The 17,152-nt window shown below is 40.9% G+C and overlaps 1 long non-coding RNA gene across 2 annotated transcripts in view; it reads right to left on the bottom strand.

Moving 5' to 3' along the window:
- Window positions 1-16,928, bottom strand: part of LOC105500838 — an 18,221-nt gene extending 1,293 nt beyond the window's left edge. The window contains exons 1-4 of one of the 2 annotated variants that reach the window (XR_001000093.1): window positions 16,898-16,928; window positions 14,105-14,106; window positions 11,134-11,313; window positions 9,671-9,735 (exon numbers count right to left, since the gene is read on the bottom strand). This is a non-coding gene — a long non-coding RNA (uncharacterized LOC105500838). The remainder of the gene's footprint in view (window positions 1-9,670; window positions 9,736-11,133; window positions 11,314-14,104; window positions 14,107-16,897) is intronic. The other variant, XR_001000092.1, reaches the window with a different exon arrangement.
- Window positions 16,929-17,152: the final 224 nt, after the last annotated feature.

Here is a 17,152-nt window from a genome sequence, read left to right as displayed (position 1 = left end):
TGGTGGGTCCGAGGGAGCAGGTGCCAGGACTTTGCAGTTTGAGAGGCCATCCAAGGTCCCCAGGTCCTTCCAGGAACGGGGCGGTCTCTCTGGGCTATGGCAAACTCTCAACCCCTCCCTCCCATCTAGAGCTGTGATGTGGACAGCAAGTCTCCGGAAGTGGCCCTGAGGGCTGGGAGGGGGCGTGGGCCCCCTGGAGGGATCTGGGGCTGGGAGAAGGGAGGGACGCAGGGACCCTCTAGGAGGTGTGCCTGCACGACCTCACCAAGGGGTGTGCAGCGGGGGTGGGGGAGCAGGTAGGTAGAGGCTGGGGGCTGGATCCTGGGCTCCCACCTGGCCTCACAGCCTCTCCAGGTATGGAGGTGCATCTAGCAAACCTTGCTCAGGACTCTCATCAGAAACAGACATCTGGGCTCCTGCAAGAGTGGGGCCCTGTGTGGGTTCAAGGGTGCAGGGTGTCATGTTCTCAATTGCTCGTTGTCTGGGATTTGTGGATACCTGAGAACTGCCTGAGCCCTGTGACTGGATGTGCCAGGACCACGATACCCCACCCTGGGGCGCGATGTCGACGCTTTTCCTTTCCGTTCTGTTGATGCCTGGATTTTCCCCCCACCTCTGCTCCTCGCCCTACCTCAGCTCTTTTCTAACCCCTGCGTGTGTGCTCATGCAGGTGTGCGGGTGGGGTGCTCTGGAGCTTGTGCCGTGTCGTGGGTGGGCCTCCCCTCAGCCCCTGAGAGCCCAGACAGTATCTGGAATCATAGGCTTGTTGAAGACCACAGCCCCCTCCTCCAGGAAGCTCTCCTGACCTGCCCTTTCCCAGGAAGAAGTGCAGCCTCCTCCTCTGCAGGCAGGCAGCACAGACCACCCTGACCTCACCCAGCAGGATGCACAGATCGCCCTGTCCTCACCCAACAGGATGCACGGGCTGATCTCTGTCCCTGGCAGGTGCTGAGCACTGCCATGGCATCGGCAAGTGTTTCTAGGAGGAATCACTCATCCTCCAGTCCAGTCTCCCGTCTTACGGATAAGCGTGGAAGTCAAGGACCTTTCCAGCCCACACAGAAGTGGGCAGAGCCAGTCAGCTGCAGTGCAGGCCCCCACACCCCAGGCTGCCATGTCCCTGTCTCGCCATCTGGGTCTTGCTCAGAGCAAGCCTGGTGCTCTCTCCCCTCTGCCCCAGCCTTCCCTGATGGAGGATTCCCTGTCCTTACCAGAGCCTGGGGACGGAGGGGATTTTCGTGTCCTAGGGTCTGGGATTCAGATTCTGACTCCTTGACTCTGCTGTGTGACCTGGGCAGATGGCCTGACCTCTCTGACCTCATTCAGGTCTCATTCCTGACCCAGGCGCAGCCGCTGGTCAGTTCAGGAGGGGGAGGACTGACGGGATCTCACTCCCCTGTTGAAGAAATGCTGCCACCTCGTGGTTAAGAGTCTTAGAACCATTTCAAAAGCAGCTTTCAGACCAGCGCCGTCCAACACAAACACAAAGCCATCCACACACAGAATTTTATATTTTCTAGTAGCCACACTAAAGAGGTAACAGAAACCGGTGAAATTGATTTTAATAACAAATTCTATTTGATCCAATATGTCCAAAAAATTCCAGTATTTTGGCATTCATATAAAAATTATTAATGAAACATTTACAGTGTTTTTAGTACTACGCCTGAAATTTGGTGTGCATTTTACACATTGCACACATTGGTTTGAACTTGCCACAGGTGAAGGGCTCAGTGGCCACGTGTGGCTCGTGGCTGCTGGACTGGAGAGCGTGGCTTGAGAGCCTTCTAGGGGTATAGGCTTTCACCCCGCTGTGCATTTGCAAGTCTGCAGGGGGATCCAGGGGTGCCGGTGCCTCACAGTGGTTGGGGTGGGGAAGCAATGGTGAATAGTCTAACCACCCACAGTCTCGCTGGCTTTGCTCTGTGGCTGCCAGGCCAGGCAGGGCCTAGGAGAGGCAGAGAGTAGGTTTTGGGTCAGCAGGCCTGCCCCCATGCAGTAAGTGGCAAAACTAGAGGCCTGCAGAGGCCAAGCCAGCTGGCAAAGGCCCAGCCACATCACGGGACTAGCTGTGTGGTCTTGGGACAGCTGCAGCCCCTGAGGGCTCCTCCCAGACCATCCTGACTCTCCTGTGGCCACAGCAGCACCCACTGGGGCTTGCTGATTGTTGGGGGAAGAATTGTGTCTTCCAGAAAGACATACTGATGACATAATCCCTGGCACCTGTGAATGGGAGCTTACTTGGAAACAGGGCCTTTGTGGATGAAATCTGATTCAGATAAGGCCAAATGGGATTAGGGCAGGCCCTAAGCCAATAACTGGTATCCCTAGAAGAAGAGGGAGAATGTGGGCAGAGACAGACACAGGGACAAAGTTCACACATGACAACAGAGGCAGGGACCGGAGTGCCGTGGCCACGAGCCAAGGAGCACCTGGGGCCACCAGGAGCCGGGAGGGGCGGGAGGGTTCTTCCCTTAGAGCCTTCAGAGGGACTGTGGCCCTGCAGACCCCTGATTGCAGACTTCCAGCCTCCAGGACTCTGAACTGTTGTGGCTTCTTTTTTTTTTTTTTTTTTTTTTGAGACAGAGTCTGTCTTCCTGTCTGGAGCGCAGTAGTGCAAACTCTGCTCACTACAACCTCCCTCTCCCAGGTTCAAGCGATTCTCCTGCCTCAGCCTCCCAAGTAGCTGGGATTACAGGCACCCACTACCACGCCCAGCTAATTTTGTATTTTCAGTAGAGACGGGTTTCACCATGTTGGCCAGGCTGGTCTGGAACTTCTGACCTCAGGTGATCTGCCTGCCTCGGCCTTCCAAAGTGCTGGGATTACAGGCATGAGCCACCGTGTCCAGCCCAAATTGTATTTTCTTAAGGAAAATATTTAGCTGTCCTACATCTTTTCTTACCCTGTTCTCATCCTCACTGCCTAACATCAACTTTGATCACTTGATTAGAGTCAAGTCTGTCAGGCTTTTCCACCAAAAAGTTATTCTTTCCCTTTTGTAATTAATAATTATTTGGAAGGATGTATTTTGAGATTATGTAAATAGTCCATCTCTTATGAAAAACTCAATTTATGGATTCATTTCATCACAAGATTTTCCTAGTTTATTCAATGGATTCACTAAGTATTTGGGTGCTTAAATTGCCTCTGATTTGGCTAGTGAGGACTCCTTCAATATGGTTCTCTGTTATTTTGACATGTCCCCATCTCTTTTTAGTATTCCGTACTTTCTGGAACAAAAAGATATTCCAGACTTACCTTGTATCCCAAAGTCAATCGTTTCTCCAAAAGGGGCCCTGGTTTAGTGGAGAACAGTTTTTAGAAAGCAGTATTTGGGTTCTAGTTGTTACTCATTGCTTTTCTTGGGGGTCATTCTCCCAGACTCTCTTCTCAGTGGCCAAGCACAGAGGCGCGTTTACATCTGTGTGTATCTAGACTTGTATCTTATCTATCTATTAAAAATCATGCATTTACTCCATTATCTTCAATTGCAACCAGACTCAGGGTTCATTCTGGTTCTCTTCTCTTTCATATTTGTAACTCCTTGAGGAATGAGAAACTGAACTCCCCAAATTCTTAATATATTTACTTATTTAAATTCCTTCCTATATAATCAACCCTGTGTTGCCACTTTGTCCCCGTAAAAGAAATCAGAATATTGGGACCTCAACATTACTATTGCAAAAGAAAATTAAGCCTGGGAACTGAGTCATGCAAATATTGCCTTTCTTTTTCCCCAGATAGCTGTCATTTCACAATCTTGTGTCATAGCATTATATGTAAGCCAGTTTCCCAACACGGCAAAAGGCCATGTCCCTCCCCAGATGGCCCCCTCACAGATTGCTCTCAAGGAAGGTCCTTGTTAGCCCCAAAATCTTTCAGGATACATATTCCCCTATAAAACCAACACATGTCAATTGTAACCTTGGTTCTACCGCCTAAGTTTAACTCCTAAAACCGAGTTCTGTTAAATCTCACCCTGACCATGTCAATTACAAGCTTATCTTCCAGGGTACAGAACAAGGATAAGACATGAACCACTCCTGCGCCTACCCTGAGATGGATGCATAATTGACTCTTTCCTTCCTCTTTTCAAAGTGTTCACCTTCTTTTATGTAAAACATAGATTCATTTAGCGCTAGTTAGAGCCTCACAAGGATGTAACTATTTGTTTCACTGCCTACCCTCCTTCCCTTTTCCCCTTAAGTAATGAGTTCCCCAAACCCTCTTCGGAAAGCCCAGGTTACAGATACTCCTGTGACTTGTGTTTTTCCTGGGTCGCCCTCAAACTTTGGCTTCATAAACCTCTACTAATTGAGACATCTGCCTCATTTTAATAACCTTTCCCCTGCTGATGCTTCCTCCGTCCACTGAGGCTCTGGCACCCCATCCCCAATCTCCCGCTCCCCACTGCCCCCATGGGTGTCCTCCTCCTCCCACTCTAGATCCGACAGCCTGCATCAGACCTACCCACCCACCCCATGCTAGGCCCTCCTGGTTTGCTCCAGCTCAAACACACCTCACCATGCCCCTGTGAATGAGGATTCACCCTAACCTTGCTTGTTGCACCTGATAGCTCTAGGATGGAATTGTTCCAGAAGGAAAGGGGAAGGAATAGCATAAACTCCATCTTGGGGTTTTCTTAGGGGATTTTGCTGGTGTTATTTCTGGCATCTACCAGTAATGAGATTTTACCTAAGTTGACTGATCAGAACAATTCAACACACCCAGACATGTGGCTAAGCTGCAGGCTGCTCACAGGCATGAATTCGTTCTTAGCGGTGGTCTGTTTTCCTGCTCATTAGCACAACAGGAAACCAAGCACTGGTAATTGGATAAGTCTTCCTTTTACTTCTAATGCGCACCAAGTTAGTGGTAATGACTAAGAGGACTACTTAACTAAGTTTCAGATCTTGTTCTAAAATTCTTTGTATCTAACTGGGCTTCCATTTCAAATTCGTTCAGCTATGAGACTGGAATTGGCTTCTTATGAGCTTATCTGCTATTCCATTTACCTTAGCCTTCTCTTTGGTTCCAGGATATGGTGCCAAAAAATATATTTCTGCACAAGAGATGCTAATATGATAAGGGACATCTGGTGGCTTTTGTACACATAGCTGTGATTTTCTTCTGTTGACCAGAAAATCCTAGTCACACAATACCCACAGGCCCTCAAACATATGACTACAGTAATGTATAACCTGAGCTGCTTTACTTTGAAGAGCTAGTCAAGAGCAGCAGGGTAAGCGATTCCCACCCCACCCCACCCCACCCCCGCAGGTAATCGCAATAGACATGTATAAGCTTTGAAATTTCCTATAAACAAATTTTGCTGAAACTGGCTTTTTGATGTAAAGCAGCATTTGTTATTGCAAGTTCTACTGGTATTACTCTTCCCACAGTCTATTTTGACTGACTTTCAGGATGAAGACATCTAAGATACTTCTGGATTCCCTAGAAAATTTGTGTTGCCTGTTCTTTTCCAACTGTGTAGTCCTCTCCTGGCTGTTTCAGGCTGGTCCAGCAGAGTGTGGAGAAATAGCTTACAATTCCATTAGAAAGAAGATCTTGTGTAATAAAAATAAAAATTAGAAGCCCAGCTGGAAGTGGTATCAAGTCATGGGTGCTTTGGAAATGAAATCAGGAGATTTGGTGCTTGTCTTTGGCTCTGTGGCTAACAAGGTATCGAATGTTTGGAAGTTTCTTAACTGACTTAGGCCACCTAAAGGTATTAGAGTAGACAAGCAGTTTCTAGAAGGTGCTTTGTAGGTAACCAGGGGCCTGCTGGTCTCTCATAGCTGCCTCAGAGGCTCATGATAGAAGGTTTGAGAAACTAGGGGATTGTCACTGAGAGGCATACAAAGGGGACTTTGGTCGAATAATCTCCATTGTCCTTCGAGTAGAGCAGCAGCAGCTCTATTTCCTGTACATTTCACATTTTTTAATTCTTGAAGGATTTTTTTTTTTTTTTAAACAAAGACCTCTGCTAAAACCAAACCAAACCAAATCAAATCAAACAAAAGCTGCAAGACTACTGAAGGTCCCTCTAGCTCTATATTTTCAGTATTTTCCTATGATATTTATATATCCCACATGCTGGTTCACTTTGTCATCTGAGATGAGACCAATCTGTGTCCATCTGGGCTAGAAATTTCTTCCGTACTTTGATGAAAAGCAGTGTAGTCCTGCAAGATGTGAGTCTATTTCCCCATACTTCATTCGCACAAGTATGAAGATGAGAAGAGATGGAGGCAGCAAAGGAAATGTGGCTTTGCATGTCACTAGCTCAACTCCCTCTGCATTTTCTTTTAAGCAAGGGAGGTGCCCCGTTGTCTCTATAGGGCAACAGCAGTGCACTGGGTCCCAACATGTTTCTGGGGCTTTTGTGAGAAGCAGTAGGCAGGAACGGTGAAGAGAAACTTAGCAGGAGGCCCAGGTGCTGTCTTTTCTAGTTTCAGAGCTATCTGATCAGGACAAACAGGAACAAGCTCGTCCACAGCAAGATGGCCAGCAACTTGGTTATTTACCCAGTTAGTCTTGGGGAACTCTAGAGCTCTTCTAATAGCTGGGACTATGCAAATTTTTTCAAGGAAACATATACTGTGGGTTGGCAGTAGATGGGATTCAGTAGGATCCTTCTCTTATACAAGATGACTTTCTGGATGGGGTACAAAGGGAGGGGGCAAGGAGAATAAGAGAGGAATGAACCAAATGTTCAACATTCTAATACTCTTTAGTAATTTGTCTAAAATGATTGGATATTGAATTATTAGAGGCATTGAATCTTTTACTTTTTGTATAACACTCAGTCTTCAAATAATTCCTGATTGAACACTAGATTAAGAGGAAAAAATAACACCACAAATGAAATAACTTGTAATTTTATTATGCAAAGGATTATTCCAAAAAATTAATAAGCTGTTCCTCTAAGCCCTTTTAGAACACATGGAAAAATTCAGAATAGTGTAAGAGCCTCTTACGGGCACTTCTTTCTTTGGAGACAGTGATGACGCAAGTAGAGGATTTAGGATTGTGCTGCTCAGAGACAACTGTCTGCATAAAATAATGCCAGATTCATGGTTTCCAGACTTGTTAAATTCATGGAGTATTAAAATAAAATTGAAATAAAATGGAAAATATTATGCCCAGTTGTTTGGTCAAAATCAGTCTAGGTGTTGCTTTGAAAGTAGTTTTTAGATATGATTAAGATTTAAATCAGTAGACTTTGAGTAAAGCAGATTACTCTCTGTAATGTGGGTGGGCCGTGTCCTATCAGTCGAAGGTCTGAAAAGACTGAGTTCCCCTGAAGAGGAAGGAATTCTGCCTCTGAACTGCCTTCAGACTCAAGACTGCAGCATCAACTCTCAGGGTTTCCACCCACCCAGCCTGCCCTGCAGGTTTCAGATTTGCCAGCCCCCAGAGCTGATTTAGGGAATTAAACCAATCTTTCTCTCTCCACATATATACATGCTGTGTTTTGTTTCTCTGGAGAACCCTGACTAATAGACCAATACAAGACTGTGGTCTTAATTTTACCAAGTAAGGACTTAAAACTAAACAAATAAACAAAAATGAAAATCTACCATCTATTGTCATCACTTCATGAAAGAAAGAACAATTTATATCCCCATAGGAAAGACATAATCTCAGAACAAAGAACAATTTTATTGATGAATAAATTCTATCCCATTAACTAGCTTACCACATTGCCTTTACCTGTCTCATTTTTCATACACAAGAGCCAGCCTTTAGGAACTGTGCTGGAGGTGACCCAACTTCTGATTGTGTGGGAGAACCATCCCACTGTTACTAAGAGAACATTCTTTCCCAATAGTTTCCCCTGATATGAGAATGTGAAAGAGTAACAAGATGCCAAAATATATAGACCTCTTTTTCTTTCTACAACATAGATGCTCTTAAACAGCATGCAGAGGATTGTGTAGCTGCTTATAATAGGAGCCAGGCTGACTCAGCCCTCTTTTCTCTTTTGTCACAGGTGATCACAGCAATAGCTTGCTATAACAGCACCTCACAGTTTCCTCTTAAAATGAAACCACGTTTTCTTTGTCCTCTTTCAGCTCAGTTCTGCTGTTCATACAGGGGCTTGCGAATTTTCCACTGTAGGTTTCTTAAAATTCATTATACTTGTAGAATGTTAGAGTTGGAAGGTCCCTAAACATCACAAAGTTCAATTTCATTTTTTATAGATGAGAAAACAGAGGCTAAGAGAGGTAAAGAGGTGCTTAGTTGTGGCAGAAGATTGGAAGAGAAGTTCCTGCATGTTGGTTTAGCAATCATCTTGCTCATTACAACTTCCTCTTCTGCCTTAATTACTTTTCAGTTCAGTTGCCTCTTTCTTCTAGAATAGCCCTTCTCTATTCACACTGCCTTTCTTGGCTTTGAAGTTACAGATCTGAAACTCTCGCGTTAGCTATGCTATGGTTTTCTTCTACATTCTGTACACTGTACTGACCATCCTCTTATAAACCTCTTTAGCTATGCTATGGTTTTCTTCTACATTCTGTACACTGTACTGACCATCCTCTTATAAACCTCTTATCTAGGTTAAAGATTTCTTGAATTCCCTCTGGTGAAGCTTGATACCAACTGACCTATAAGGGCTTGGTTTTCACAACAAAGTCTTAGTCTACCTTTGCCATCACACCAAATACTGAGAGAACAAATAAAATTATTGCTTGAAAAAACTAAGTGAAGACGATAGGATTCATATTTTTCCCACATGCCATTTGCAGTAGCTTTTCATATTTCTCATTTATCCCACACTTGAAATTCCATCTATTGGTTTTTGTAAATTTTCTTTTTGAGCCACAAATTTATCTCAGTTTCAGATTCTAATCTATTTTCAGTAGTGCTTTCAGTTTCGTTTACTCCCATTTCAAAAATACTCCTTCTTGTTCTTTACAGCAATAAAATCCAAATGCAAATTCTGACAACCTCAGCCAATGGTGAGTCACGGTCTCTCATTTCCACCTCTTCTAAACGGTCATGGTCACTCATTTTCACTCTTCTAAGCACCTCTTCTTTACAGCAACAAAATCAGAAAGCAAATTCAGGCAACCTTAACCAATGGTGAGTCATGGTTCCTCATTTCTACCTCTTCTAAACCCCTCCTCTGACGGTCAGGAACCTCCTCATTCCTCAAGTAGTAGCTATTCAGCACTTTACCACTTTCTTTGAGTCTCTGACCCCATTGTCTTTTTCTTCTTTCTCACAGAAAATAGATGCAGCCATTTAAGTACTTTCTCAACTTACTCTCCAATAAATCTGATTCAAATATGTTCATCTGCAGTTTTACCTTCTCTCTAGTGTCAAAACCTGAGGTGATCCTAAACCTCTTCAAAGACAAGTCATTCTCCATGTGATACTCTGTTCTGTCTCTTTAAACTGGACTCCTTTGATTATTGCTACCTCTCTATCGTTAGCCTTTCTACTGGATCTGTCCTCTTAGTATTTATTCATATTCAAGTACTTCCCAACCTTAAAAAAATAACCTTGAACCCAACATCCTCTTTGCCTTCACTTCACTTCATAAAAGTTTAAAGACATCATACCTCAAATCCACAATCCTACCTTAGTCCATTTTATGTTGCTGTAACACAGTACTACAGAATGGATAATTAATAACAAAGTTACTGATTTGGCTTACAGTCCTGGAGGCTGGGAAGTCCAAGGGCATGGTGATAGCATCTGGCAAGACAGCAAGACTTCATGCTGTGTGATAACATGGTGGAAAGAGCAAGAGAAGATGTGAGCAAGCAAACAAGAGGGGGCTGAACTTGCTTTCATAACAAATGCACTCTCATGATAACTAACCCACTCCCTCCATAACATTATTCATCCGTGAGGGCAGAGCCTTCATGACTTAATCACCTCTTAGTAGACCCCACTTCTTGATGCTGTTGCTTTTGGGATTAAGTTTCCAACACATGAACTTGAGGGAACACATTCTAATCATGGTACTACCTTGCATCCATACTACAATCTGTTGTGATCTACTTTTGCTCCCACAGGTCCATTAAAACTGTACTCCCCGAATTTCTGGTTGCTAAATACAATGAACATTATTCAATCCTTATTCTTTTAATCTCTTGGCAGAATACTTTCGAGTTGACCAACAGAGCCTTGTTGGCTTTTATATCCCTTGGAACCAAAGACTTACAGGGCTTGGTGGAGTTTCTGGCAACATAACAAAATCTGAAAATTGATGAAAGACTTTAAATGGAAAATAAATGGATGCCAAATGGTGAAGGCTTTAAATGCTAAACTGTGGAGACTGGCTTTTGTTTTGTAGGAGTGATAATCTAGAAAGGTCTCTTAGCAGGAAAGTAGCATTACCACATCTTTTGGGAAGTAAATTCTGGGGCAGTTTACGGTTTGGAGCAGTGGTTTCCTTTTTTTCTCTTTTTTTTTTTTTTGAGAAAAGGTCTTGCTCTGTTACTCAGGCTAGAGTGCAGTGGCACAATCACGCCTCACTCACAGCCAAGGAGGTCTCAAGAAATCCTCCCACCTCAGTCTCTGCCCCACCAAGTAGTTGGGACTACATGCCAGTGCCACCATGCCAGGCTAATTTTTGTATTTTTTGTACAGAGTCTTGCTACACTGCCCAGGTTGGTCTCCAACTCCTGGACTTAAGCAATCTACCAGCCTTGGCCTCCCAAAATGCTGGGATTATAGGCATAAGCCACTGTGCCCATCCTAAAGCACATTCTTAACAGGAAAACTGACATAGGCATTACCAAGATGTTTAATTTCTCTTCAGAATCTTCCCATCAGATTCAGTTGACTCAAAAGGCAGCCCATGTGGCTGAGGGTTAGTTTAGATATGCATTGGCTCTTAGCAGTTCACTTTTGGAAACGAATTTCGTAAGATCTCAGAGTAGAACACAGGACATAGATCCAGTGGAAGAGGTTAGGTTTAACGAGTTCTGAGATGCAAGCTAGAGAAAGCAACTAGTTAACTTTGGCTATAAAGGACTTTATTCAATGGGGAGAGATACCCAGAAGGCTGGGAAACCAGGCAGGAACAAAGGTGATGTAATCAACTACTAGGATCACAGTTTAAAGTACACAAGGCAATGGCTATTCAAACATCAGATGTCGGGAACTTACCTGTTGTACTTACTGGATATGGGATAATGGCTGTTGTCCCTATTGATAGTTAGCCACTGATGCCTTCAACACAGGTCTTCTATTCAGTTTCTTTGCTTCACCAGTCAGGGCGAGGTGCCTCAGATACACAGGAGGTTGAAGTTGTTGCTTCTAGAGGTGGTGACTTGTGCCATCCAAACACTAGAAAGGGATTCAGATGTGGAAGAACAGCAAAACACCACAATACCAAAATCAAAAATAGAAAATAAAACCCAAAGACGTCAACTTGCAAGGATCCAATGCATTGCTTTTATCAGATTCTAAAAACAAAACCTTTCGAAGCTTTTTATGAATTTAGAGTATCGATATATAAAACAGGTCTTGTTCTGCCTGCAGTTCCCCTTCCTATTCTTATCCACCATCCATGTACGACTTCTCAGCCTCTAAGACACCTGCAAAGAATTTCTGGTCCTATCACGACATTAAAAATTAGGGGAGAGCAAACCGTTTTACAAATAGTTTGAAAATTCCCAAGAAGGCTGGGAAACTGAGCATGAGGAAAGCCTAACAAATTCAGGCTTAGAAAAGTTACAATGTATTTCTCTTAATGCCACTTAGTTAAACTAAACAGGAGAACTTCATCTGTGGTCTGGTACTCTTTCCAAACCAGACTCTTGGTCTCCATTTCCTCTCCTGAAAAACAAAGCAGTATGACTATTAGACTTTGAAGAGACTTTAAAAAAGGACAGATTATTCTAGTACCCCATGAAATGTTTCAATTCTCAAGCAGTCCTTATTTTGTAATTTGCCTCTGAACTCTTGTAAAATCATGTTTCCTAGTTTTAAAACTGCTTGTTGCCATAAAAGCATCATATAAATGACTTTAAAAATCATTTGTGGAAAAAAACTGGTAATGTAATATTCAGATTCATAATGCTAACTAAAAGTGACCTTGAATATTTTGTTGTAGTCCTATTTTAATGTTTTAAAGCCGATTTAAAAATACTCATATTCAGATAAGCCCCAAACTAAAAACAACTCAAATGTCCATCAACAGGTGAATAATTAAATTATAATATATTCATACAAAGGAGTACTCAGCCACAAAAAAAAAAAAAAAAGGAACTGAACTATGAACTATTATTGATCCTTGAGCTAACATGGATGAATTTTAAGAACATACAGTGGAATGAAAAAATGACTTCATTTATCTAAACTTTTTAATGCAGGCAAATGCAAAGTACAGTAATAAAGATCAGAACAATCAGGCCAGGTGCGGTGGCTCACGCCCATAATCTCAGCACTTTGGGAGGCCGAGGCAGGCAGATCACCTGAGATCAGGAGTTCAAGACCAGCCTGGGCAACAAGGCAAAACTCCGTCTCTACTAAAAACGCAAAAATTAGCCGGGCGTGGTGGTGTGCACCTGTAATCCCAGCTACTCACTCAGGAGGCTGAGGCAGGAGAATCGCTTGAACCCAGGAGGTGGAGGTTGCAGTGAGTTGAAATCGTGTCACTGCATGCCAGCCTGGGCAACAGAGAGAGACTCCACTCCATCTCAAAAAAGGATCAGAACAATCGGTGGAAGGAAAATGGAAAGTGAAGTGACCGTGAAGGGAACCAAAGGGAGTGATGGCTCTACAGTTGCATACATTTGTTAAAACTCAAACGATACAGTAAAATGCCTGTGTGCTTACTGTATATAAATTACACCCCAATTAAAAAAAATTGCATAGACATCTAGTAAGTCACAGGCATCTTATTTCCTGCTTCTGTATTGTTGGGAGACAGAGAATTAAGTATCAAAGCTAAGTTAAGATTATTACAAGAAATTAAGAAATTGTCAGATAAGATCATTCTAAGTATAGACTCCCTAAACCTGCAAAGCAAAACCCTTCATATAGACCCACCATTTAAAAAAAATAGCTACTTTTAAAAACATTCACTCAAGCTAGCAGATAACAAAATACTTATTTTATTGTTGTAAAATTAAAAATAGTAGACAAGCATATATACAGTTCCAAAGCAGAGCAATACAAATATATAAATTATTGCAGTTTTCAAAGAAAATATAACAGCCAAATAATTGTCAATACTTTTTTGAAACGAACTTGGTTTTTACCACAGCAGTTTCATTTTCTTTTTCCAAGTCTTAACACAATTTTATAAAGTAAATTTCTAACACCAGAGAGATTAAGTTCAATGACCATAGTATATGCTACTGTTTTAAAGCAAGGTTAACACACACACACAAACACACACAAAAAATGGAACTGAACAAAAGTTACTATTTAATACTTTCTAAACTGCCTCTTTTGGAGGTATGGTGAAAGAAAAACATTCTAGATGTGTCTGAAAGAAACAAGGTACACGCTTACTAAAATTCCCCTTTGCTTTATTTAGGTGTAGTTGAGGGAAGTTCAACTAATCTTTAAACCTTTTTTGGGGGAGGGCAATACTTATCTTCATGATTTTTTGTTTGCTTACTTTAGTAAACTTAAAACTGTGAAATAATTAAATATTATTAAAATGTATTAGTAATGTGGACTCAAACTAAAAAGAACAGGGAAAGCATATGTTACAAACTAGGTATTTTGGAGACTTGACATAATACGGTTCATATCAATGTTACCATAGCCAGAAGTTGCTTAAGAGGTTAGACTGCACCATAGTAAGGGCAATTATGAAAGGATGAAGTGAAATAAAATCCTGAGATGCAAGCATTATAGCCCTCCTCCAAGTTACCTTTATTTTGTGTAAGGGCTCTAGTATTCTGGTAAATAAACTCTTCCCTGCCCCATGACCACAAAACTTTATTTGGTAAGAATAAACTGTTGAGGGTTTTATCTCTTACTAATTTTCACCACAAATTTCCTGAAATAATTACTCCCACCAACCTAAAGTTAAAAATACAATCACACACTGAAATGACATCAATTATCTTTGCTTTACATCTGAACAAAAAGTATTAAGCTTTTTTATAGCGTATTACACTTCTTAATAAGCTCTTAGTAACAACATTTGTCAGTAAATGAACTGGCGTAAGTCAGAAAAAGTGACAATACAAGAATTTTACATGGTACCATTTAAAATTTTCATGTACAAGTAACCTACTTTATGGTCACTAACCTGAACCTCCAATTAAGCTACACAAATAATTTACTCTTTAAAAATTCCTACTTTAGAGCATTTACATTTTACATTTTATAATTTAATAATAAAAGCAGATTCTTCCAGAACAAAACAAAACCCAAACTGGGAAACATTAAAACACAAACAGATCTAAAAGCTTACTTTAAAAAAACCACAAAAATGTACTAACAAGCCTTACCAGTGTAAACACTAAGGTAAAAAATATATAAACAACATAAAACACAAAACCATTTTCAGTCATAAAGAATATGGTAAAATGGCTGGGGGCAAGGGCTCACGCCTGTAATCCCAGCACTCTGGGAGGCCGAGGCGGGTGGATCACAAAGTCAGGAGATCGAGACCATCCTGGCTAACACAGTGAAACCCCGTCTCTACTAAAAATACAAAAAGAAATTAGCTGGGCGTGGTGACGGGCGCCTGTAGTCCCAGTACTCAGGAGGCTGAGGCAGAAGAACGGTGTGAACCCGGGAGGCAGAGCTTGCAGTGAGCTGAGATCGCGCCACTGCCCTCCAGCTTGGGCAACAGAGCGAGACTCTTGTCTCAAAACAAAAACAAACAAAAAAGATGGTAAAATGAAAATCCATATCTCAAGATGCCTGTCAAGATATATTTGACTATATATTTTGACTATATTTCTGAAATCACTTTCTAACATGAAGTTGACATTGAAAAAATAATCCTTAAATGTATATCAAAATGGGCACTTTGTGGTAAAATGAACATGTATTTTGAAAACCTAAGAACGTGTCTTTGCTCTACCACTGTTCATAGTAAACGACACAACAAAACACTATTCTGCTGCCTGAATCATGTATTACTGGACAGTCAAGTGTATGCCTTTTAAAAAAGACTAATTTAGGTATTAATATGAGGATCAAAGGATCAGATGATAATCTCAGAGTAAACATAATTGAGTTTTAGCTTAATTATAAGGCTGAACTGATTTAAAACTTTAAAGAGAATCTGTGTGGTCAAAACCACTTTTCTGATTTTTAAAACTCAATTTAACTTGTCAAATTATAAAACTGAATGTGAAAACGATTAGTCTTATCTCACTCCCCTTAATCACATAAGCTCTGAAAATTTAGTAATGAATAACTGGCAGTCTGTTTTGCCACTTTTTAAACAGTAGTACATGAGATATGCTTCAAAACATCCTCAAAAATTACTAACAACAGTAGAGAACAGCCAAGTATGGAAAACAATATTTGTGATATTTCATGTTCTCTTGTCAGAACTCAACTCTGTACCTGATACTTATATTTGCATACACAGTAATTGCATATTCGATTAAGAAAACATAGGACTAAATTATAAGTTTACCAAATATTTGGATAAACTGCTGTGCAAAATACTTCAAAAAATTTTTTTCACTAGGAACTCATCCAAATAAAGTAGTGTGAGTACCAGCACCACGAAGTTTTTTTTTAAGAGCACCTCTCCTTTGAAGAGCTTAAGTAGAAATATCTAAATGGAATAAATCAGAGTCCCCACTTAAGACCTTAGTACATGCACACTCTCATCCACTTGTTCCGTACTCATTAGTAAAGCTATATATTTGTCAGAGAACTCCTTTCTTTGGATAACACTGTAGCATTCAGGACTGTAACTTATGGCTCATATTCTGGAAATATGCTACTACTGATATCAAATGCAACATATTCCCAACTTTTATGACTGTCCCTAACTCATCTAAACACAAACCCAAATGTGCGCAAACACACTGGCTGGTAACCAAAACTGAATTACGCCAGAAAAGAGTAAAGTCAAATTTGAAAATGTGGGAACAATTAAGCACTAAGATACTGGCATAATCAGGAAATGTATTTACCCAACTTGTAAGTTTGAATATTTTGATATTGCACACATTTAATTTAAAGCTCATCAAAACTAAGGCAATGCATCCATACTCCCTGGATTTTAAATTCATTTTGCATGACTTAAAGAATTGAGAGAAATTGAAAGCATCTTTCAAAAATTCCCCCCAAAAGTAATGTTATACTTCAAAGAAAAACAAAACAAAATCAATGGATATCAATTAATACCTTCAGGCCAATTTAACACGTTAGCATTACAAAAAGTTGTTTTCAATTAGATTGAAGTGTTTATTTGCTTAAATACTTTTTTTGTGTTTAAGAATAAAATCTGACCCAAGCCAGGGTAGGCTGCCAAATTTAAGGCAAATGTCATTTATATCTTTATGCATGAAGCTGCCAAGTTACTGGGCTTTTCTGTAGATACTTTCAAGCAAGGATCTACCTCATATATACATTCTAAACATGAGTTAAAAACAGAATTTAGAGCCCATTTTAATTCTGCATTGGTTATAGCTTTTACTATAATACATTATTAAAACTTATCTAGCTGTTTGGGACAATCTGTTAGATAAAAACTCTTTGGAAGCATCATAGGCAACTTACGAGAACATTCTATATATAGGCTTATATTTTTTTAATTAGGAGTTTTGCTTTTCTTCTGTCAAGCAATCCTGTTTTTCTCTATAGAGTCTAAAGTTTAGAAAAATACCTCACAATGCTTTTTTTGAGCACTAAGCTCAATGATGGTGATAATACAATTTGGACAGTTTAAGTATTCTTGAAACTTTACCCAAAGTGGCACACAAAATAACCTCACTTTCTTTTCAAAGACAGAACAATTTCACAGCACATTCAATTTGAAGATAGGTATTATATTTGAATTGGAAGTGAGGCTTGACTTACTCTGTCCAAATTCTAATGCATCAGTCATTGTAGTGAAGCTAATAATGAAAGAAGCAGAGGAGGCTTTCATTTCTATGGAGACAAATTGACAGAGAAGCCAGATTAGTCTTTTCTTCCTGAACTAATAACTGCTTTTGTTAGAAAACAAAATAATGTATTTTATTTACTT

This window comes from Colobus angolensis, unplaced genomic scaffold (genome assembly GCF_000951035.1).
Source record: "Colobus angolensis palliatus isolate OR3802 unplaced genomic scaffold, Cang.pa_1.0 Scaffold69, whole genome shotgun sequence".
NCBI lineage: Eukaryota > Metazoa > Chordata > Mammalia > Primates > Cercopithecidae > Colobus > Colobus angolensis.
This window is presented reverse-complemented; position numbering and strand designations above follow the sequence as displayed.